The sequence below is a fragment of the Protopterus annectens genome, chromosome 8.part0, assembly GCF_019279795.1.
Source record: "Protopterus annectens isolate FY-2018-M chromosome 8.part0, PAN1.0, whole genome shotgun sequence".
In the NCBI taxonomy this organism is placed as follows: Eukaryota; Metazoa; Chordata; order Ceratodontiformes; family Protopteridae; genus Protopterus; species Protopterus annectens.
Genome location: NC_056741.1, coordinates 1,573,843,342 through 1,573,869,080, shown reverse-complemented (window position 1 = coordinate 1,573,869,080; position 25,739 = coordinate 1,573,843,342).

Here is a 25,739-nt window from a genome sequence, read left to right as displayed (position 1 = left end):
AAAATATCCCATTAATACTATATTCATATTAATATTAATTATTCATACTAATTATTACATACTCCAACATGGTATGAAATAAATGTCCCTTTCTTTACTTGTAACATTGGCATACAATGTTATAATTCTATATACCCAGTTATGCTGTCTGAGATCTACAATAGCTAATCTTCCCATCTTTGCCAGTGTTATGTATAATATTTTCATAGGCTTTCTACAAATTACAACTATTCCTGAACATAGTTCTCTTCCTAGGTTCATATTGTATCTCCTCCCTAAAGTGTCTTTGTTTGTAATTTCTCTTATGCCAAAAAATCTTATATCTTCCAATATTATTATGTCAACATCACACCTACAATACCAATTTAGGATGCCTATTCTTCCATTTATATATTTGATTCTATTTACATTTACTGAAAGCACTCTAAAGCTGTCACTATATCTATCTTGTAGCTTACCAAAAATTGGGTAAAATAAAGGATTTATCTCATTTGCATTACCTTTCATTTTCTCTTTTATACTTATCCCTTTAAACTTTCTTTTCCAGTCTATTAAATAGAATCCTTGTTTCCTTTCACTATTTTCCATTTTATATCTTCTCGTCACTTATTTCACAACTTTCTCTCTGTACTATCTTCTGTTTCATTTCTGTCTTTATCCTTATCTTTATTTTACCCTGATCCTGCTTCCCTACTTTTTCTTTGCAGGGACTGTTTCTTCTCTTCCTCTACTGTCCTCACTTTTGTTTTCTTCTTCATCATCCTTTTTCTCTAGATTACAGTCCATTCATAAATACCCAATTTCATTACATTTATAACATTTCAATTCAAAATCTTTTTGCATCATGACCTGTTTCCATAAAAATATAACATTTCCTCTTATCACAGTTACTTATTAAATGATCATCTGTCCAATATCATTTATACCACTTCTGTTATCTTCTATAATTATCATACAAGGGACAAGAACATTTTTTTCTTTCTCCATTTTCAGTACAATATAACAATCACATTTCCCAATCAATAATCCTTTGTTATAATAGACTTTGCTACGGTCCATAACTTATTTACAAAGTCTGCTTAGATGTTTCTTTAAAGTCTTTTTTTTACTTCAGTTCAAAATTGAACATGTATTTTCTTTTTTGTTTCTTTGTGAAATGGTTTAACAACATAAGAATTCCGTAGATTGCAATTGTTTTTTCTCATTCTCTCCCCGAAAAACTTTTCAGAAAAGAGCCAGTCTCAAAAATAACATCACAACTTGTCTCTTTATGAATAAGAATAAAAGCTCATACCTCCTGAGCCTTCACTCCCAATAGGACCATTATATTCTCCCAAATGTCATACCTATCAATTTCTTTTTCTTCTTTGTTTTGAATTCTCACCCCAAAATTTCCTTTGTTGACATTTCCTTTCTGCTGAAACAGCTGCTCTGAATCTTGTAATTGTTTGCCTCTGTGCTATCCACCATCTTGGATTTCTTGAGTGTTGTTCTCCCAGCTATCAGTCTACTAATGAGTAGGGTCCTTTATTTATATACAAAAAACAATTCTTATTTACAAAATATTTACATATGTACAAATGTATAAATACACAAATCTGTGTGAACACACATTCATACTTTCCTTTACAATCATGCAAAATTTTCATCCCTACTTGACCCTTACTCCTTTTCCATAACCATCTGGTTTTACTTAATGATGTTGCTAAAATCCATTTACTATTAAACATAGTTTCATTTATTCTTTCATTCCATATAACTCATATAACATCAAATAATTTTTATCTACTATTTTAACATATTATTTAAGTATGCATATTATAAGAATAGAAGTAATCATATCCATGTTTATTTTATCCACTTCTTTTATATTTTCAAAAAAATGTTGTTCACATAGTTAAACATGCCTTCCATTGTTTCTTCTTCTTGACAATGTAACCATATTATATCACTTTTCTTTTTATATAGCATATTTACTTTTACTGGCAATTTATTTATTAACAGTCTCCACAAACAGTTTTGACATTCTGCTTTCTGATTACACCATTTGCTTCTTATTTTTATAGCTTTAATTTTTTGCATCTGTCATATTTTCCCATGGTTTTATATAGTAATGTTTTATTGTTACATTCGTATACCATAGTTTTCTATCTTTTTCTATATCATCAATATTTATTTTCCATAAAAATATTTTTGTTGGTAACATTTTATTTCTTCATTTATACACTCTTTTTCTCCTTTACTGTTTTTTACCATACTCCAAAATTTATCATATTTATATTTATATAGTTTTACTACTAATTTCAAATTTTTTCATTTATCTATGTTAAAACTCTGTATAAATTTAATGAAGCAGTGTAAACCACTGGTTTAATTAACCCTAAACCTCTTTCTTTTTTATTTACATACAAAACTTTATTTTTACTGGGTTTAATCTAGAACCCCATATAAGAGAAAAAATATCTGCAATAATTCCTTTTCAAATACTGGGGACAGCATAAGTACACTTGCTAAGTATTCTATTTTTCCCAACAGTACTGAATTTATCAAATGTGCCTTTCTTCTGAAAGATAATTTATATGTTCTTCAGAAAAGACATTCACTTTATATCTTCTGTTGTTTTTCCAAATGAATTCTACTTGCATATTTATTCTTAAATTCTGTACATAACATAGGAATTTCATTAATTGTAAAATATATACCCCCAATGTTTACATCACCTAAACCATGTCTTTTATCTTTATTTAAAACCATCCTTATCATCTCTAGACATTCATTTGTGCAAATTATTACTTATTTCATCCATTCTTTTTTTGCAATTATTATAATGTCATCTACATGTGTTAACAGAACTGGAATTCTTAACCCTTCAGGTGTTATATACCCAGCCTCCTTCATTTTGTAATTTATTTAATATACTATAACATTTATAACTAATGTAAATAGTATACAACTCACTGGCATCCCTGTTTTACATCACTCTTTTTTAAAAAAAAACATTTGTATTTTGTTTTCATTATAAACATATACAAATGTACATATAACAAATACAATAAAACAATAACAAAACTATTTATAATATTTACACTCATCCATGATAAACAATAATTTTATCCATGAGAAGTTAACAGTATTTGTTCAAAAGGTTTTCCAATTTTTGCCATGCTATTTTTTATGAGTAATGTTATGAGTTCTATAATAAACGGTTTGCTGTTGTTTTTTACAAACAACTTTTGCTAAATTAATAAAATCTTTAAACATCAAATCTTGTTTATTTTTCCAGTTCAAAGTAATAACTTTTCTGGCAAGTGCAAGAATTGACCAGAGTAACTGAATCTGGGATATAGGTATTACATTAGGTATAGGAACATTGAATAGGATTAGTGAGTTAGAAATATGACAGTTATTTGACCATAAAGCATTTACAAAATATCTGAAGTCTTTTCAGTATTGAACATTTCTACATTCAATTAACATGTGAACCCAGTTGGCCTCTAATAATTCATTACTTTTCCAACATTTAATGTCATTGTTTTTGAGTATAAGATTTATTTTATGTGGAGTATAGAAAAACTCCTATTCATAAATTTCCATGCATACAATCTCCAATATAATGAAAAAGAGGTGCCATGCATAGAATTCAATAAAGTTTTTTGAATTCATCAGATATTTGTTCTCCATTAATCTTTACATAGTAATTCCAAAAATCTAAGTCAAACTTTAGAGTGTCTTCTCTTAGTGTCTTATAGATAGGTGAGATACTTAATTTTTGATTATCTGGCTTTTCAAGACACCTAATAAAAAGTTGAATTAAACTAGGTATAGATTCAGTCTCTAGGTTGATTGATACTCATTTTCTTTTCTATAAACTGCCATAATGAGTGTATAAATAACCAACTGTCTTGACTATTATCAAAACTACATAAAATAGAGTTTAGTGGTTTAATACTCTTATTTTCAATAAATTGATGCCAGAATATCAAGTTATTTTCCTTTAATTTTTGCATGACATTGCTGTTGAAAGAATCTAGGCAATTAGGGGAGTATGCTATAGGGAATATAAGAAATAGAAATTGTTTAATCCAAAGAGAGGAAGAACAGCAAAGTCCACTCGGTGAAAAAACACTACTTTATTAAAATAAAAACACGGTGGTTAAGCACTTTTATCCCTGTCATAGGGACGTCTTCAAAACAATACCATCACATTTCCCAGCACTCATATACAGCCAGCAATAAGCTAATTAGTTCCTATTAGTTACGTTATTAGTAATTAAAAAATAAACTTTCTAAAAGAAACATACACTTTTACTATAACATTTTATATAAAAATAATAATACATTAAAATTATCTAAAATTTATCACCATATGACCTTGTTGAAACATATTAACCCAACAATATGGTTCATCTTTAAAATACAATTCAAATTCACCATTTCATTTATACCTGGCACCCAGGGACAGTTGCCATTTTAATTCACAAACTTTAAAAAACTCATTTAATGTCCCCCCAATTGTTGGTCCATTTTGATTTGTTGTATTATTAAAAACTTAAATGAATGACCTACATACTCCAAAAGATGCCTACTTAATGCATTTATGTTCTTACAATGCCTTATGTCTAATAAATGCTCATAAATCCTATTCCTAAATCATCTACAAGTTTTCCCTATGTAGAATGCTGGACATAGGGAACATTTTGCAATATACACTACATTCTTGGTTTGGCAATTATAATGACCTTTTATGGGAATGTGCCTACCATTTAGTTTAAAACTATCACTTGTGACAAATATATAAGAACACTGGAAGCACATCCCACATTTAAAATTGCCAACCTTTTCAACTACACCATAGTTGCTCAACCTACTCCCTTGTTCCAAAATTTCTTTGAAACATCTATCTCTTTTGAAAACCATTTGGGTTTTTTAATGAAATATTTAGACATGTTTCTATCCACTGACAGTAATTCCCATTTCTTTTCTATTAATTGACATAGCCTATGAGCATCCTTATTGTAAGTAGTAATAAAACTGGAATGTGCATATACATTATTTCAATATCAGAATTTTTTACTGCCACTGTAATTGTTGTATCTGAGGATCCTAAAATGGGTATATAAAATACATTTTTACGTTTCTTTATAACTTCTTCCCTAACAGCAGTTAACATTTCCATTGGATAACTTCTTTTCTTAAACATGTCTAATATAAAGTTAACCTCATCCACAAATTCATTGTCCAGGGAGGTCATTTTTGCAGCATGAACTAACTGCCCTTTTACTATAGATTTATTTTGAAAATCAGGGTGCCAACTATTGAATTCCAAGTACGAATTTGAGAAAGTAGGTTTTCTATATATTTTCGAAACCAGAAGTTAATGATTAAATACAATAATAAAAAACTGGAAACCATGGCTGCTGAACTAGACCCTCAAAAATGCAATGATTCAATTGGACTTATTATTTGAGTAATATAAAACGAATTATGACAATTTGTTCATTCACATCCAGCAGGATGTTTAGGTTTATGGATAGTAATTAAGTTCTAATTTTCAGATCCGAGAGCTCTGTTGGGTGTATAAGGGGGAAGGATGTTAGTTAGAGTGGGACATTTTGTTGGGTGAAATATGACTCTCTGTGCAGTAGTGAGTTGGAGATAATCTAGGTAGTTTGGGAGTTCAAGCCAATTCAGGGATTGTAGGATTAGGCAGTGATGGGTGGTATTTTTAGATTTAGAGGCAAATTTAGAGATTTTGTTGTAGCAGTTTTCTAGTTTAGAGGTGATAGAGGAGGACAGGTTAGTTAGGAGAGGGGCTCCATATAATAAAGAAGGAAGAAGATAAGTCGAGGCCAGAGTTTGCCTGGTAGAGTTAGAGAGAAAGCGATTATTCCTATACAGCATACCTAGCTTTTGGTGGGTTTTCTTAATATTTTGTTGAATATGAATATCAAACTTGAGCTGTTCATCTAGAGTAATGCCAAGTAGTTTTCCAGAGGGGACTACTTCTATAGGTGAGTTGGTTTGACTATAGACTTTAAAGTTGTTTTAATCACAGGAGAGGGACTTTGTGGGAGGGAATAGTAGAATCTTTGATTTATTTGCATTGAGAGAGAGGTGGTTTTGGCGCATCCAGTTTTCAGTTGTTGAAAAGGCAGTTTGGGTTTTAGTCAGCAATTCAGAGAGGTTTGAGGCAGAGCAGACTAAGGTTGAATCATCTGCATACTGAATGATTTTAGCATCCAGAATAGCAGTGTAAAAGTTATTGATGAAGATGTTAAAAAGCATTGGCCCAAGGATGGATCCCTGTGGTACGCCAGTTGGGGTATATAGGAAGGAAGAGATGGAGTTCTTCCATTTGACTGCCTGTAATCTGTCTGATAGATAGCTGGAGAACCAGGATAAAGCATTATGTGATAGATTAAGGTTTGAGAGATGACAGAGAATGTGCTTGTGGGAAACAGTATCAAAGGCTTTAGACAGATCGAGTAAAACACTAGAAAATAAGTGGCCTGAATCTCGGGCTTGATTGACAGTTTCTAGGAAAGAGAGTAGAGCGGTTATTGTGCTATGGCCTGGACGAAAGCCATGCTGGGTAGGAGTGAGAAGATTGTTTTTTGCCACGAAAGGCATAAGTTGGAGGTGGATTTATTTTTCTAGGAATTTGCCGATTGGTGAGAGCAAAGCAATGGGGTGAAAGTTTGAGATGCTGGTATTTTTGCCTCCTTTATGAAGAGGAAGAATATAAGCTGAGCACCAGAGTTTGGGGACATATGATTCTTTTATGGATTGGTTGATAATGATGCTGATTGGGAGTGCAATGCCATCAGCAGCACATTTTAGGAAGAAAGATGGAATATTGTCGGGAGCATTAAAGCAAGGTTTAAGTTTGGACAAAAGTTTTTTTTATAAAGTTAGTGGAGATGGGTTTGAGTTCAAACATATGAGGTGAGTTAGAAGGAGGAGAGTTTAGAGCAGTTGGGTTATTATTGGGAAATGTCTTGTTGAGGGTAGTAATATTGTCTATGAAAAATTAGTTAAATTCAGAGCCTAGTTTGAGATCAGATTTACATGGGTCAGGACAGGGATTATTCTTGGAACCTGGATTAAGGAGTGAGTTTACTGAGTTCCAGAATTTTTGGGGCTTTTTATTGTTATTGGACAGAAGTTTGATATAGTAGGATTTTTTTTGTCTTTGGTGATTAGTTGTTTTGCACGGTTGCAGAGCTGTTTATATTGGAGCAGGGTATTGTCCAGTTTATTGTTTTGCTAAAGCTTCCATAGTTTGTCTCTGTGGTGTATAATCTGTTTTGTCTCTTTGGATAGCCAAGGAGCAGTTTTAGTTTTTATCCTTTTGCTTCTTAGTGGGGCTAGTGAGTTTAAAGTATCAAGGAAGACAGAGTTGAAGTATTCTATATCCTTGTCAAGAGGAAGGATGTTTAGACTTTGCCTGTTCATTTGTTTGAAAGTATTTGAGAAAGTAGTTGGATTGAAGCTACTTAGGTTACGAGTTTGAATGTACTGATGCTGGTGTGGGGAGGAACTAATTGAGCGATGCATGAAGGCTGGGAGGTGGTCGCTAAAGGTATCAGGAATTTGCCAGAATTGGTTATTTTATTTGGATCTGAGACTAGAATCCCATCTATAGTGGATCCGGGAGGGTTTATTTTGTTAGGTTGAGTGATGGAGAGGATTATTTGAGTGAAGTTATAGAGCTTAATTGATAGGGAGGGAGAGGGGCAATTAATTTTATTCCAGTCAATATTCACATCACCAAGGATATAAGTTTCATAGTTAATTTCAGTAGAGGCCCATAGGAGAATATTTTCGAGTGTAGAGATATTGTTACCAGGTGAGATATATAGGGCAATGGTGCAGATATTTTTATGTTTATTTAGTTTTAGAATTCCAGCAGTTAGTTCAGTGTTCTGGAATTGAGGAATTGGAATTTGGATGGGAATTAAGGAAAGAAGGTTGGAATAGACTAGGGCAGTGCCTCCACCTTTTTTATTTAGTCGGTCATTTCTGAGACAATGAAATACTGGGGGCAGTATCTTAGAGTCAGAGATAAAGAGCTTGAGCCAGGTTTCAGAGATGGCTAAGATATCTGAAATTGGTGTACTTTGTTGTTTAGACTTTGTGCATTAATTGTAAAAATCTTTAGGGTGTTGAGATAGGAGGAAGAGGGTAAAGGAAGAGTGTTGTTAATAAAAGATGTAGGACAAGGGTTAAGATGGATATCACCAGCTTGGACTAGGTTGTTGAAGGAGATATCCTTTAGCCATATTGGTCTGCCAGGCATGAATTTTGGTAGATTGTAGATTGGAGCAGGTGACAGTATCTTGAATTTAAAGAAGAAGAGTTTAGGGTGGAATAGGTGCAGAGGGTTGGGCTGAATGAGAGAAGAGGAGATAGAGTGGAAATGGGAGTAAGAGTGAGGGGGAAGGTGGGTTTGTATGGTAGTTGTCTTTGTAGGTGGTATTGGACAAGCACAGGTGGAATATGAGGTAGCATAGTATAAGGGAAGTAGGAACCGAAAGAGGAGGCTGGGGGACTGGAGGGTGTGATAACTTGAGGAGAGCATGTTGGAGCAAATAAATAGTGGTATGAGTGATTAGGAAAATAGAGAAGGCTATGAAGAAAGGGTTTAAAAAGTGATGGAGGTATTCTAGAGATTTAAGGAAAGAGGAGGGGACTATAATTATTGGGTGGAGTACAGATTACAGAATTTAAGAAGGATGGCTTTAGGTGGGAGGAGTAATGAGGGGGGAGCTGGTATTGGGTAATTAGGCTGAGAGGGTGGGGTAAGATAGGAATAAAGCTAGGAGTACTGGGGTGGGTGGGAAATGGGGCAGGGTAGAGGAGCAGAGTGAGCCCATAGGAATGAACACTAGAGGTGAGTATGGCAGAAAAAGTATCAGCAAAGAGCAGTTTAAAGGCTATAGTTGGAAGGTATGAGCTAAATATTTCCAGCCTGAAAAATAAGGCTGCCTTTACAGAGGGTGGTTTAGCAGGGGGGAGAAGATATTTACAGTCTAAGGATATTAACTCATAACCAACTGTTTGTGAAAAAATAAAACTTGTTGGGATTATAAAGAATATCTAGGATTTATATTGGCAGATGCTGCCACCTAATGGCAGAAGGAGATAGCAAACAGCAGGGATAGTTGGACCAGTCTTAGGTTTAAATATATTCTAGGGTAGTGATAACAGGAGGGGGAGAGGGCAAACTGTCTACAGTGGGCTGCTAGAACGCACACACGGGAGGGCAGATTAACTCTATAGATAGTACATCAAATCTGCATTTAGTTTTAAGCAACATACATTTACACAATCTTGTTGGGGGGAGGTCTTCTCAGTAGTATTTTTCTAAGTGCTAGGCAAGCTGGCGAATTCAGGGTGTCTTCAGGTGATGGCCGGAGGTATTCCTTTAGCATTTAAAGCAGGGAGGGAGCACCTGGGATGGATTAATTTACACAATCTTGTTGGGGGGTCTTCTCAGTAGTATTTTTCTAAGTACCAGGCAAGCTGGCCAATTCAGGGTGTCTTCAGGTGATGGCCGGAGGTAATCCTTTTGCATTTAAAGCAGGGAGGGAGCACCCAGGATGGATTATGGGAGGCAAAAACAAGCAGCCTAAACCGCAGGACCAGCACAGAGGAACTGTAGATGCTCAGGACAGGTGGTTATTAAATTCCATCTTTTGATTAGTTCACTAGTGGTGGTTATTAAATTCTTGTAGTTTAGTTTAACAGACTCTTTCCATGTACTCTTTATACTGACACCCAAATATTCTAAAACATCATTCTCCCAATTAAACAGGCTACTCTCTCTTAGGGTTTTCTTGATCTTTTTGTTAATTAGTAATGTTTTGGATTTATTATGATTAAATTTAAGTCCTGAAATTCTTTCAAACTTTCTTAAGGTATTTATAACATCATGCAAACAACCATCAATATCACCCAACGTTAACAACATATCATCAACAAATAATTGTATCTTAAGACAACAGTCCTTATTAATTTGAAAGCCTTTTATATTTTGCTTGTTTCTGATAGATGTAGCAAAAGGTTCCACTGAAAGAGCAAACAATAATGGTGACAAAGGACAACCTTGTCTAGTTCCCTTGAGGATTTCTAGTGGTGAGGATAGACATGATCCGATTTCCACATAAGCTTGTGCCCCACTATACATTTTCATTAATAAGTTGACAAATTCTGAGGAGAATTCAAAACCAATGAGAATTCTTTGTAGATAAGACCAACTAATATAACCAAAAGCTGTTTCTATGGCTAGGCTGATAATAGTTGTTTTTTTTTTTTTTTTTTTTTTGTATTTGCATGCTATGTCTATTAATGATAGTAATTTAATATTGTTATGTTGCACTTTTCCTATGAAGAATGAACCCTGTCTGATCATTATGTATTATATTAGGTAATATTTTCTTTATCCTATTAGCTAATGTTGTCATGAACATTTTATAATCAGTGTTTAGTAATGAAATTGGCCTATATAAATCACAAAATTTAGGGTCATTACCTTGTTTTAATATGGGAGAGATAATTGAGTATTTCCATGATGGGGGTGTTATAGATTGTTGCTTAACCATAGTAAAAGCACTCATTTTCTTTATTATATATTCAGGAAAAATCTTATATGGTATAGGAATTATTCTATCCAGTCCTGGAGCTTTATTATCTTTTAATTTTTTTATTTGCTCTTTCACTTCAGTTAGTGTTATTTGTTTATTTAATATACAGTCAAAAATGAGCAAACAAACTTGTAAAAATGTGTAGAAACAGGCAACCTGATGTCCAGATAGTCAATACTAACCACAGGAAACAAAGTCCAAGTTTCTTCTTTAACGTAAAAGTATTTTATTTTTCAAAAAGACAACGTTTTCGCCGTGACCCCTGTCACAGCTTCCTCAGAAGAAGACAAGTAAAACAGCTAAACTGGTCTGTTCAAATACTCAGTTAAGCCAAAGTTGCCTGTAATGTTCGGAATACCCAAGATACACAAAGACCAAAAGAATCCTCCCATGAGGGCATTAATAGATGGTAGGTCTTCTATGACCTACCCCTGTTCAAAATTGATAGATAGTATTCTATCAAAATATGTAAAGAAAATACCTACTATTTGCAAAGACTCCTGGTCTTTCTTACGTGATATCAACAGTATTAAGTTTGACCTTGAGTGTAACTTTTTGACTGTGGATGTCATTGATTTATATACATCCATCCCTCACAATGAGGCAGTTGAATGGATTCAACTGCTTCTTAAAGACTTAAATGCACCACAAGTGGAGATTGACGTTGTAACAGAACTGTTGAGCATAGTACTGTCATCAAACTTTTTGTTTTGAACATAAATTCTATTTACAAAATGTGGAATAGCCATGGGCTCCCTTATGAGCCAGTGTGGCTAACCTGTTTGTAGCCTTTGGGAAAACCTTTATATACTATCTAATGAAACTGTAATGCAGAAGATAAAATATTACACTAGGTTTTTGACATATTTATCCTTTTAAAGGGAATGAAGTTGAAGCAAAACTTTTGTAGACTATTTGAACAATTCTACACAATGGTTAAAATTTACTTATAGGTTTTCAACAATAGAAACAGACTACTTGGACGTGAGACTAACTAAAGAAGTAGATGAAGAGATTTATTTGTCTGGCATTTTCAGGAAACAGACGTGCAACTCTTTCCTGCACTACACTAGTCTACATCCACCTAGGCAGAAAAAATCTATTGTCAAAGGACAACTGGTATGCAGGCAGGATGTGTAGCACTTACAGCGATTTTAAAGCTGAGTGCCAATTTTTGAAAGGTATGTTTATAAACCATGGATACCCTGTCCCTCTTTTTAGAAGGGCTTATAAATGAAGTTGACACTAAAAGAACAAAAGGGTTGTATAAACCACTACTTGATCAATCTAATGTAGGTAGGTCTACTAATGATAATGAATTAGCACACCAAAATTCCTTACTAAATCAGCAGAGAAACTTTTCTTTAAGTTTTATAACCCAATTTAACTTGAATTCAACAGGAATTTGGGCCATTATCTTAAAAAACTGGCCACTAGTTATTAATTCCGTTAACTTGATTGACAAGTTAGGTCAGCCCTATGTAATTTACAGGAGAAGTAATAATTTGAAAGAACTTTTACAGCATACTTCTAACACTTATGGTCACATAAGACCTAGAGGTTCATTTAAATGTGGATGCTGCAACATGTGTAAAGTGATGAGAACTGGAAATTCCTTTATAGTTAGGAACAAAAAATACAACATTAAGCAGAGGATTACTTGTGATTCAAAGTCAGTGGTGTACATTGCTTTGTGTAATTCCTGCCCTTCCTTTTACATAGGAAAACCAATCGTAAACTAAAAGAGAGAATATACCAGCACCTTTATGCCATAAAAACCTCTTTAGAGAATGCCTTAGCAAAACATGTTAGCAGTAACCCTGACCACTCTTTTGTTTTATGGGTATTGATCAAGTACCTTTAACTGATAGGGAGGCCCCTTTCAGATAGTTCTTGAGTGTGTCGAACTTTTATGGCAGTTGAATTTAGATGCATTTAGGCTAGATGGCCTCAATGAGAACTGTAACATTTCATGTGTTCTTAAACTAAGGAGCTACTTTAGGTAATGCCTATATGTACATTATTTTGTGGGTTTAATGCATAATTTTTACAATGTTAATGTAAATGCACTAGTAAGAACATTTTTATGTTGTCTTTTATCATACAATATTTATAGATAATTCAATGGAGTTTTACGATTATTCATGATTTTATTCATTATTTTTATTGAGTCAAATTAGTGCAGGAAGTGCAATTATTTGTCACTTCCTGTTAACTGAGTATTTGAACAGACCAGTTTAGCTGTTTTACTTGTCTTCTTCTGAGGAAGCTGTGACAGGGGTCACGGCGAAAACGTTGTCTTTTTGAAAAATAAAATACTTTTACGTTAAAGAAGAAACTTGGACTTTGTTTCCTGTGGTTAGTATTGACTATCTGGACATCAGGTTGCCTGTTTCTACACATGTTTATTTAATATGTTATTTTGTTGTATTGACACCTTAGTAGTTAGATTTTCTTGAATAAAGGTATTTATTACATTATCTGTCTCCAACAGTGGTGTGTTATTATTTATATCTTTATAGTAGTTTTTGAAGACTTCTAATATGGCCATTAAGTTAGATGTACTCTTAAGTGAACCATCACTTTTATATTTAATCTCACTTTGATTTTGATTGTTTATTTATTTATTTTTTTGATCTTACCGCTATTTTATGTAGATATTTGGGATTTATAGCATAAGATTGCAATTTCAATTTTTCCAGGTTTGTGGCTAAATTATGATTCAGAACTTCTAAGTATTTTTGATTTTTTAAAAAAAGGAGAGAGTGGGACAAAGAACTTTTACATCACTCTTCATATGTGCATCTTGGTTTTGCTAGCCATTTACAAGTATTTTTTATTTTATAATTATTATATGTTGACATAAATCATTTCCTGTCTTTCTCACATATTAGATTCTTTCATAATAACTAATTTCAAGTACAATTTAATGATCCTGTAGCTGCTTTAGCTTCCCTACCCCTCTGTTCATTGTGCATGCACAGCAATTTGCACAGGTTTCTTTCTGGCGTGACTCCACCCCCCACCTGGGATTAACTGCATAAAACAATATCTACTTTATTCACTGAAGCTAGCTATCTTAACTAAATAAAACCTCTGGGAAACAAAAACCTGACACCCTACAGCTTTTCTGTTGTAATAGTTTGCACAGGTTTTCTTCCTGTGTGACTCCCCCCCCCACCCCCACATGGGATTAACTGCATAAAACAATACCTACTTCATGCACTGAAGCTGGCTATCTTAACTAAATAACACCTCCAGGAAGCAGAATCTGACACCCTACAGTTTTTCTGTTGTAATAGTTTGCACTGGTTTCTTTCCTGTATGACCTCCCCACCTGGGATTACCTGCATAAAACAATATCTACTTTATCCACTGAAGCTGGCTTTCTTAACTAAATAAAACCTCTGGGAAGCAAGAACCCAACACCCTGCAGCTTTTCTGTTATAATAGTTTGCATGGGTTTCTTTCCTGCATGTCTCTCCCCCACCATCACCACCTGGGATTAACTGCATAAAACAATATCTACTTTATCCACTGAAGCTACTCCTTTCATCCTGTCTGACTCCCACCCTCTTTCCCACCTCCTGATTATCTTCATTAGTCAGTCCCCTCCTCAGTGCCATCTTTAAACTCTCTCTAAACTACCTAACTTACATTCAGCTTCCATCCTATAGCTGCCATAGCTTCCCTACCCCTCTGCTCATTGTGCATGCACAGCAAGTTAGTAGAGCAGTGACACATGCATACTAGAGCGGATATGCATTATTGTCTCCTTTATTACTACTGTTAACTGCTGATTTATTTGGTTATTACTGTTAACTGCTGAGTTATTTGATGGTGCTGAGCTGTTCAGAACTCCTACATGCTTTGAGAGCTAGCTAATGTATTAACTGACAAACTGCTTGTTATTTTTATCTTGTTTTATAAAGATAGAGGTTAATTGTTGCATATCTGCCAGGAATCCTGTTAATTTTGCAAAACTTATTCATGTTGGGACTGCATCTGTAAGCATTCATGTTGCAAGCTACTGCTCTTAGAAAACTTAGAGGCTGTACTTTACAATTGCTTTTATAGAAGGCTAAGCGAATGCACTTCATGTTACTGTTAGTTCATATTAAATAACATAGCTGTAGAATTATTGTCTTAGAACAGCCATACTTAGCTTTGTGCAACACATCCTGTGTGTATTCACTACTGAATCGTACAGCTGTTATCAGTTGACTTAGAGGCTGCATGTTAATGTTGTTAGTCTGTGGTTTTACAGAGGTGATAATGTATGCAATATAACCAGTTTTATACAATCATTTTTACTCTCTATCTCTATACCTTGCATGCTCTCCACTTCACATTCTTGTAACCTTTGCACTAATTCAGCCTTATTTACCTTTATTTTTCAGTTTGCACTGGTTTCTTTCCTGCATGACTCCCCCTCACCTGGGATTAACTGCATAAAACAATATCTACTTTATCCACTGAAGCTGGCTATCTTAACTAAATAAAACCTAAGGGAAGCAAGAACCTGACACCCTACAGCTTTTTTGTGTAATAGGTGAATTACAATTTAGTTTTTGTAAAGTTTTAAGGCTTAAAAGGTTTATGCACAACAACTGTGAAAGGTTCCAGCCAATTGCCACTAGATTGGGCCATGATACCTTGAATCAGCCTCAAACACACACACACACACACACACACACACACACACACACACACACACACACACACACACACACACGCACACACACACACACACACATACACACACCGGTCCCAAGCATTTAATGTTTAAATTAGTAAATTTTTGCTTTTACTTTCAGCATAGTCTCTATACTAATCACAACTCTCTCTATAACTGTCAAACAGCCCTGTTTGTGTGCTTACAGTGATAACTATTTAAAGTATTCCAGAGCTACTTATATTAATCTTTTGTTAGATACTGATATTTTAAGCTTATTACTCACCTTAAACCGATAGTTCTTCAGCTCTTTTCCCTGTGGGAGCCAGGGCCATCCCCACAACATTCACTACGCTCACTCTGTTCCCCAACCTCCCCCATAACATCAACCTTATACCTAACCTGACCCCTCCCAGACCTCTCTTCTACCTATCCCATAACCTCCCTAATTATTCCCACAGTCATACCATACCTCCTAACTACTCTACCTCCCCACCCATTCTAAATAGGACTATATAGTGCTCCACCCCCTAAACTATCACTATCCTGCTCATATTCATTCTATCACACTGCACTTAACCACCATCATATCCATCACTGCATTTACTATGATCTCACTTCTCTCACTTACACTCACGCTTAACAATAATCACAACTTTCCAAATACCCACCATACCTCTTACACCCACCTGTACAGTGACCACACATAACCCACATTTATCAAATTACTTTGACATCCACCCGAGCTTATTCGCAGCTAATACCTCTGTACTATCCAAAGTAAAAATTCTACTTCTCCAAAGACACTCCCATTATCACACCACCAGCAGCAACTATACCATTTTTAGGAAAAAACTATGTATAACCCACATAATTTGCCAGAGCATTATACCCCAGTGAGGTGATGTACAACCCAACCCCGGCCCAACCCCCCCCCTCCCCAGCCCCAGCAAACCTAGCAAATCTCTCATGCTATCAACTATAACTCTCCAAAGCCTTAGAAACAAGATACCTGTACTCCAGGCATGGATTTCACAAAACAAGCCTGATATTGTACAGCTACCGAAACCTGGTTGAAATCATATGTAAAAGACACCTAGCTCCTCCCCCCAGGCTACTCATGCCTGAGAGCCGATCAGCCACACAAGAGATGAGGAGGAGTAGCAATACTCTTCCCTAGCAAATATACATTAATTCCCTACTCAAAACCAACAGCAAACTTCTCCACAACAGAAGTACTAATCTTTATATTAAAAATTAGCAACCATAAAAACATTTGCATAATTACTCTGCATATTCCTCCAGGAAACAACACACCAATATTATAAAACATACTTGCCTGGACTTCCCAAAATATAGATAATGAAACCGTCATCTTAGGTGATGTAAACATTGATTGGCTAGACAATGGCCACCACAACCCCTCAAAACATATAAGCCTTTACAACTTGTCCCAACTAATTGAAGACATCACTAGACCCCACAAAAATAACAACTGGGGCTCCACAATAGACTGGATATTACTGTCCCACCCTAACAATATTAACACTGCAGGTATACTACCTAATATCATTAGCGACCACCACCTAGCATATATCCTATACAAAACTACTCCATCCCCAGGCCAACACCAGTAAAAATCAACCAGAAATTTGACTAAGTTGCAGCTATCTGTATTTAATGAAACCTTAGCTAAAGTATATTGGGAATGCCTCAACTCCATACCACTAAATGAGGCTGTTGAATTCTTTAACTCAACATTCCTAGATATCCTAAATAGGCAACCACCCACCCACCAAAAACAAATAAATTATAACCATGCAAGCTGGGTCTCAAAATACACCAAAGAAGATGTGTCCACAAGGGATAAAATATGGAAATCATGGCAGAAAAACAAAGACCCCTCAACTCTACTACATTACAAGCAACTATGTAACCAGGCAAAACATCCAATAACCAGTGATAAAAAGCCCACTACCTCCACCTACAAAGTCAACATAAAACTAACCCCAAAAAATTCTGGTCCTCCATCAACCAAGTATTACACCCAGGCTCTCAAAGCAATCCATCCCCTGACCCACAAAAAACTCACACTGAACTTGCCACCCTCTTCAATTCCTACTTCATTGACACCATAGCTAACCTAACCACCACCTTTCATACAGTTAACAGCACCACCACCAAGACAGCTGATGACCAAATCATCCCAGAAAACAAGTCTACCCTTAACCCTAACCTAGAATTCTCCCCCATACCCACCATCACAATAAAAAAAACTTTTACTTAAGCTAAAACCCTGTACTCTGGGTCCTGACAACCTACCCCCACACTTTCTATAGCTAGCTGCAAACTCTATAGCATATCCTATCAGCATAATCATTAACAGATTGATTAAAGAATCCCTTGTCCCAGACATCTGGAAAAAAAAAACATTCATTTTCCCCTTACACAAAGGTGGAACCAACACAGACACCATAAACTTTTGACTCATATAAATTCTCTTACCCCTCTCTAAAATACTGGCAAAATGCATCCATGCCCAACTCCTCAACCACCTGCTTGAAAACCAAATTCTATCACCCACTCAGCATGGTTTCAGACCAGGACACAGTGCCACTATCACCCTCCTCTCCTTCCTTGATACAGTTAACCAGGTACAGGATTCTGGTAAAATACTAAGTTCTCTTTTCCTCAACCTCTCCAAAGCTTTCAATATCATTTCTCACACTATCCTCCTCTCTAAACTATCCACCCTCCACATTTCCCCACCTACCCTACAATGGTTCAATAGCTATTTCTCCAATAGGCAGCAATCCACCAAATGGCAACAATCTTACTCTCCCTTCCTCAGAACTTCCACAGGCATACACCAAGGTTCCTTAAGTAGTCCTCTCTTATTTAGCTTCTTTATTAACAACTTTCACTCCACTCTCCTACAGTGCTCAGTAATTCAGTATGCTAATGACTCTACAATAATGGGCACTGCAAATTACAGCTCTGAACTCCAGCAAATCAACCAGAATACCCTCACCTCTACTGAATCTTAGATGCTTAGCAATCATTTTGCCTTAAATCCCCCCAAAAAAACTAAACTAGTAATTTTTACCCCTAAGAAATCCACTCCCCTAGATAAAAAAACTCTTTATTATACAAGCCCAAGACAATATCACTATACAAGTTATCCCACACACTAAATTACTAGGCATTATTATAGATGAAAACCTTAACTTTGACCTACACATAAATAATAATATCAAAAAACACACCAGAAATTTGGTATGCTCTACAGGCACCAACACTTTCTTAGCTTCTCTGCTAGACAAACCCTTGCAACTACCTTTTTATTACCCTCTCTCCTTTGTGGTGCCACTGTCCTCACTAATATCCAAAATTCTACAAAATCCAAACTTGATATGTGTTACAACAAAATAGCCAAATTTGCTACCAAGGCCAAATTCTCATCCCACCACTGTAACTCAGTGAAACAATTAGGGTGGCTGGAACTCCCCTACTAACACTCATTCACCCAACTAAGTACAGTACACAAAATAATCTACAGACCCATAAACTGTCCTGCTCTCTCAACTCTACTTACCAAATACCAACCTAGCAGGCAACTAAGATCTGAAAATCATCTACTTCTAAAAGTAGAAAAGCCCACCTTTACCAGCTGGTCAACTCCTCTACTCCTTCAACATCGCCAAACTATGGAACTCACTTCCACCTTCTATAAGAAACACAGGCAGCACCACCATCTTCAAACAAATACTGAAAAATCATCTCAACTCTTCCTGGCTATGTACCTGCTCTGTAACCTAACCTTTTCCTTCTCCTTATATGATAACTAAATGCCTATCCTTTTTGTTACTAGTGACTAGTGATAATTTCTCCATATTTATTATTTTTCCATCACTTGTTGATACTGGTACAATAATGCTGATTAATATATCTTGGTTTATACCTCCCTGTTTGAATTATTCTGCCAACCAACTAAAATCCTGCTTTTATGTATATATTCTGTATATATTACTGTAATCAAACCAACTAGATTCCTGCTTTTATGTAAATATTCTGTATATATTACTGTAATCAAACCAACTAAATTCTTGCTTTTATGTATATATTCTGTATATATTACTGTAATCACTACGTGTAACATTGTTTCTACTTCTGTACCAATTAATGTTTATTGTTTTTTCTGTCCCCCGGATTCACGAATCCTCCGTGTAAGACTTAATAAGTCTTACTCGGAGGCTGCAGTTGAACGGTATGACATCAGCGTACCATGAATATGCATGAGGGCATGCTGACCCAACCGTAATTCGTACACGGACCGTGTAAGAAAGCAGGGGTCGTGTCCGACTGCCTAGCAGTCTAAATGTCCACGCCCCTGCAAATGATTGAAAAGTAAAAGCAAATACACAAGAGTGAGTCCGCTCAAATGTCCTTGCACCAAACACCACACTCCCTGACATTGTAAACACAGTTATAAAAAGTAAAAAGTTAATTTTATTTTTTTAAATACCTGAAATAGCTGCTCGTAATTTGCACGTGTGTGCATGGGTGTGCCCTTTGCTTAGCTAGAGTTAGCAATTCAGACATGGAAGAGCATAAGAAAGAATGTGTATGCAAATCACACCAAATAGCAATTGCGTAATGGTAGGGCGTTTGCACAAAGAAGAGGCATTCACGTTTTGAGTCCCACCACTCCCCTTCGTATTTATTTTTAAATCAGTATATGAAATAATACCAGACAAAAATATGTGTAAATAGTAGTAAAACGCAGTGACATGGTCAATGTATCAGTGAACAAAATAAATATTTTAAATGATCCTGATATATAATTGCCTGCAGCTAAGCAGCACTTCACCCAGCGCAATAGAGTTGCCCATAGTTTAATTACAGTTAATCCAGCGCAATAGAGGTTGCCATAGCAAAATAGCACTTTAACCAGCGCAATCCATTTGCGCGGACGTGCGCGCCGCGCCAACCAGGGCACCGTAGGGCACCGAGGAGCAACGTAGAGCAAAGTTGCTTAAATGCAGCCACACCACCCTAGCCTGTCTGGACACTATGAAAATAAAATGAATGACAAGGTTCAAACCTAGGATTCTGTGCATCACAATCAAAGTACAGAACCACTAAGCCATGATAACTTAGGTGAAACAGCCACTGTTAACAGACATATATATACTTAGTAATGGTAGTTTAACCATTACTAAGCAGGTCTCCAGTCAGCTGAGAATTTAAAAAAACTGCCAATCACAAAAAAGTGCGGGAAATGCGGCATATTTAAGCCCCACAGGTGGGAATACACACCATAACTGATTGTAGCTCACATCTGCAGTTAGAATGGCTGGTGTTGGAGAGGGAACACGCTTCCGAGCGCAACGTTGGGGCATCGAGGTGTCAAAATACATGGTTTGGCTCCTTGTCCACCATCATGAGTCAAGACTCCTGCAGGGCCAGTTCCAAGGGATGGAGTACAAGGCAGAGACTTGGAACCGGTTAGCTCATGACCTCACCAGTGCCACAGGCATTCCTCAGACTGGTGAGCAGGTCCATCACCACCATGCAGACCTGAAGAGACGGAAGCAGGACCGCATGAATCATTGGATACAGGAGGCCCGTGGGATGCAGAATGCCCCACAACTGAGTATGTAGCCATGGAATGCAGTATGTAAGAATTGATAATTGAATATGTATAACGGATAGGTATGTCTCAATATCCCTTCATTTACTTTACAGCTGCAGGTGATCATGCTGTGAATCAGCAAGCCTATGCTGATAGGCTGCTAAGGCTGCGCCACCAGGCAGGTTAGTGATCATTCTGCTTGTATTGTTATATAAAATATGGGAGAGAGCATGAAAGAAAGTGTTGTAGTCCAATAATACAGCCATAAAACTGCCTGTATAAGTCCTCTGCATGTACTGTCAGATAAAAATGTCAGAGAGGCAGAGAAAGAGTGTAGTAACCCATTAAGAAAGGCAACATATGTCTGGAATACTATCTCTGCAGGCACTGTCATGTAAAATAAGTGAGTGAGCCTGAAATAAGAGTGTTCTAACCTATTAATAAAGGTATAATATGTCTTGAACATGTCTGCCATATGCACCGTTAAAACAAATAAAGGAGTGAGCTTGTGGAAAAGTGCATAATGCCATTAATAAAGGTCTAAAACCCGGAGTGTGTCTGTGTCACAGAGTTTGAAATATTGTTGTACCCTTGCATTATACAAATAGTACTGTTTGAAAAAGTGCTGGCAACCCAGAGTTGTGCAGTCCCATATAAAGTGGGTGATGGAAGTGTTAGTAGCTGTGAAGCATATATACAGTCTGCAAGAGTCAGTTACTGGCTGGCATGCATAAGTAAATCTGCCACACATGTAGCATGTTAGTTTATCCCCAGAAATGTGAGTGTGTGTCAGGAAATGCAGGGTTCTGTACAAATTGAAGTGAAAATGTCATGTGAAAACATCCCAGATATGTAGATAAAGAAATAGAAATGTAATAAAAAAATATGTAGCAGTAACATCTGCATACTGGACAGTTAGTATGTCAGATATAGGTCAGGCATATATTGGACTAGCCAAACCCATTACACAACCTAATGTATGGTGGCAAGTGTAATAATACATTTAGGGGATAGACACCTGCAGTCACTAGGAATGTAGTGTAGACTAAAAGGTAATTATAAGATGTTAACCGAGGTTTTTTTTATACCCTACTGTATGTGCATAAACCATGCAATTCCATACCTCAATGGGTATGTGTAATCTTAAAATTTGTTGGGACATATGTCCTATTGTTCTATAAATATTTGCATTCATGTTGATGCATGTGCCCTGTTTAAACACCACAATCATGGTGGCCTGTTGCTACCAAACATCCCTGCATGCTGTTGGAATATCCACTGTGGTTCAATATATGCATGTGTTATGCTTGCTGTTCAACTGCTGGAACCTTGGTGTGTTGGGTTAATGAGAATATTACTGCATGCTGTTACAACTAATCTGGAATGCTGTTGTTTATGTTGTAATTAAACACACCTAATCACAGAACGTATGGGAAGGCTGATCCCAGCGGACCCACCTGTCTCTCCTCAGCTGGTGAGTGCACCTGGCACCAGCAGGTCCGGTGACCAGCCCGGGCTCCCCTCCTCCATTGGTCCTGTGCCACCTTTGGGTGGAAGCGCTGCAGGGGATGGGGCTCATCCCCCCTGTGCAAGCATGGGCAGAGAAGGGCCACCTGTCACCCTTCAAAGGGTCCGGGTTGTAGTGCGTAGGGAGATTCAGCGTTCAGTCGCTGATCCCCTACGCCAGCTCGAGGCAAGATTGACGTGTCTCACCATTGAGCCTGCCCGTCCTACGCAGCCCCCAGCACAGCCACCCTTGGGGCTCTGAAGGTGCAGTGGTGACTGCCCAAGGGTGGGGATCTCAGTTCCACTGTTACCATTTGTGGGCTCATGGGCTTGCGATTTCCAAACATCCAATCCCGTCAATTGTGTTCACCCACCCCATGTGTCATACACCACCCCTGTATGCGTCTTCTCTGTCTTGTCTGTTTACCTCCCCAACCTACCTCCCCGGACATACCTACTTCCTCTACCTCACTTCCCACTCTCACCTGAAAAAAAAAAAAAAAGGCCAATCTGTACCCACAAAAAAATTATGCCCCATACATAGCTGCCGATTTCGCACACATGTCCAAGGGACATGTAAACTGATAATTATAATTGGCAGTACAACATACTTTGTTGTCCTCACCCCTCTCCCAGGGGTGGAAGGTTTCAAATATCACTCCAAATTTATTGCATATGCACAGCTGTTGCTGGTAAAGAAATGGGCAGCTATGGACCTTCCCTACACCCGTCCTGCACATCCCAAGCTTGTTTACTTACTGTCTGTCCCTCTTTGTGCACCCTTTTTCACCACTTTCCTATCTCTCTCTTTTCTTTTCTTTAAAAGAAATTAGCGTGGGGGTTAGTGGGAGTAAGCACTTTGAAGCGGTAGTAAGCTGGTTTAAGCAAGTGTGTGCGTGTGTGTGCTTAGCTAAGCATCGCTAAGCATCGTGCAAACCTGCGCAAACCCGCTTACAACTGCTTAAAAGTGTCTTAGTCACTCTATGGCAGGGTCCTTGTTCTGCTGAGCAGCAAAAGAAAATACCTCTGTCAGTCTCGAACCCCAGACCATTGACACAATAGACTGCATGAATTACCACTAAGCCACAGCAGATATACAAATAACTTGGTTCTGAAATAAATATATCATGCATCACAATGAGGGAATGGAAATGGAAATCAGGAATGGTATAACACAAACCCTGTTCTGTGGATCTTTACCAGCAGTTGTTGTGGAATTGCATGACATGACTGTGAAAGGAGAACCAGCCATCCTAGCAGGGAATAATGTTACAGTAGCACCTTACAAACACCACACAGTATCAAACCAGGATAAATACTGGCCACAGGAATACAATGCAATAACCACATTTGTATGGCAGTTAATTGTGTAAGTCAGAAATAAAGTACATACTCCCGTGTATCCTGTGTTAGCATTTGGAGGGGTGAGTACATGTCTACACTGAGAAATGTGTACTGGAAGCAGCAACATTCAGGTTTGAGTACAACATGCATATAACTGGCTACAACCCTAGCTTCAGATAAGAGACATATACCAACCTTCTGACTGACACAATAGTGTCCAGAGCAAACAAGCATGGGCCCCACCTTGGACAGCTGAAAGGGCTATGCCTACCTAACCTAGCATTTTATAGCAGTGGTCTGCAATCACAGTGAATAATGCAATCACCACACACCAGGCTGCATGCAAGTACTGAATGGTGGGCAACAATTGGTGCAGAGTCTGTCACATGCACAAGTGCAGATACCTAGAAAAGCAGGCTGTACCTGCAGTCCACACATGCAATTCTATCATTGCAGGTACTGGGAGATAAAGAGAGAGAGAGAGAGAGAGAGAGAGAGAGACGGACACAGACACAGACAGAGACAGAGACACAACAGAGAGAGAAACTGACACATAAACTGAAATAGAGGGGGAAAACCCAAAACAAACAACCAAAAAAAAACCTACAAAACCATAACACACGGAGCAGGGAAATACAAAGGTAAGGTATGTAACTCACATGTATGTGTTGGCATGTAGTAGATGTTCCTGAAGAGTACTCTACACACTGCAAATCATCCATGTGTGGCAGCAGTACATATCTATCTCTATCTGCACATGTGCATAGGGCAAGGGACATACTGCAACTGTTAGTGAAGGGTGGACAGATATCTGTCATTGAAGGTTGATATGTGCATATATCTATGTAGGTCATAGTGTGTGACCTAAAAAACAGCATGAAGTGCTGATATATGTCATGTGGTGGTTAAATGCTGTGGGACTGATTTGTCAGATCTGGTGTGTTACAGCCAGTGAGGCCTGCTAATGCTACACGGGCTAAGGACACCCACATGCATTCTGCACAACACTGTGCAATATAATCACATAACTGTACATCCCTCAACTGTCGCATAAGTGATATCCCCACCATGAAAGGTGGACTGTACATGTGCCTATATGTACATCCATGTGTGCAGCAATGGATGTGTACATGTATGTGTATATATATATATATATATATATATATATATATATATGTGTGTGTGTGTGTGTGTGTGTGTGTGTATAGATAGATATATAGATATATATAGCCATATATAGAGAGAGGAAGAGACAGAGTGACACGGGGTCATATGTACTGCAACAGGTGTGTGGTGACCAAGGCATGGACTGTAGACAAGTGTTGATACTGCAGTGCCATTCCTCCTTTCCAAAACACTGTACCCATTAACTACCACATAGGTAGAGATCTACCTAACAGTGAAGGTGTGATAAGAGAAAATGGGGCACAGGTGGACAGTAGGCTTCGCTTTGATGAAGACAGTGCCACACTACAACTGTAATCAGTCTGTGTGTTATGTATCATGACAACAGGTGTGTCATCTATAGAAATATAGAGCAGTGTTCCCTTCTATCCATCACAATGCCCTGTGTGGTATGTACCTCACATGACAACTACACCAGGAGAAAAGGCCACAGACATACCTCCCAAAGGGTAATACTGGCCACAAACAGATGCCCTATGCAGACTGACTCACAAAACCACATCTACACTGTATTGCATACTTGCCACACAGAGGTGACCTCTGCCAGACATACAGAGGTATGTCACACCCATAGCTGGGTGACAACCACCATGGCAACATATCACAATCCCTCTGGGATACACGTTCTTTGGCCCTAAACCTTATCAGATCACTAAACAGCACATGCTGGAGGGATAGGTTCCCATCTCAGAGATATGCCATACACCAGAATAGACCAGCTAGCAATAGCAAACAAGGCTCCTCATTA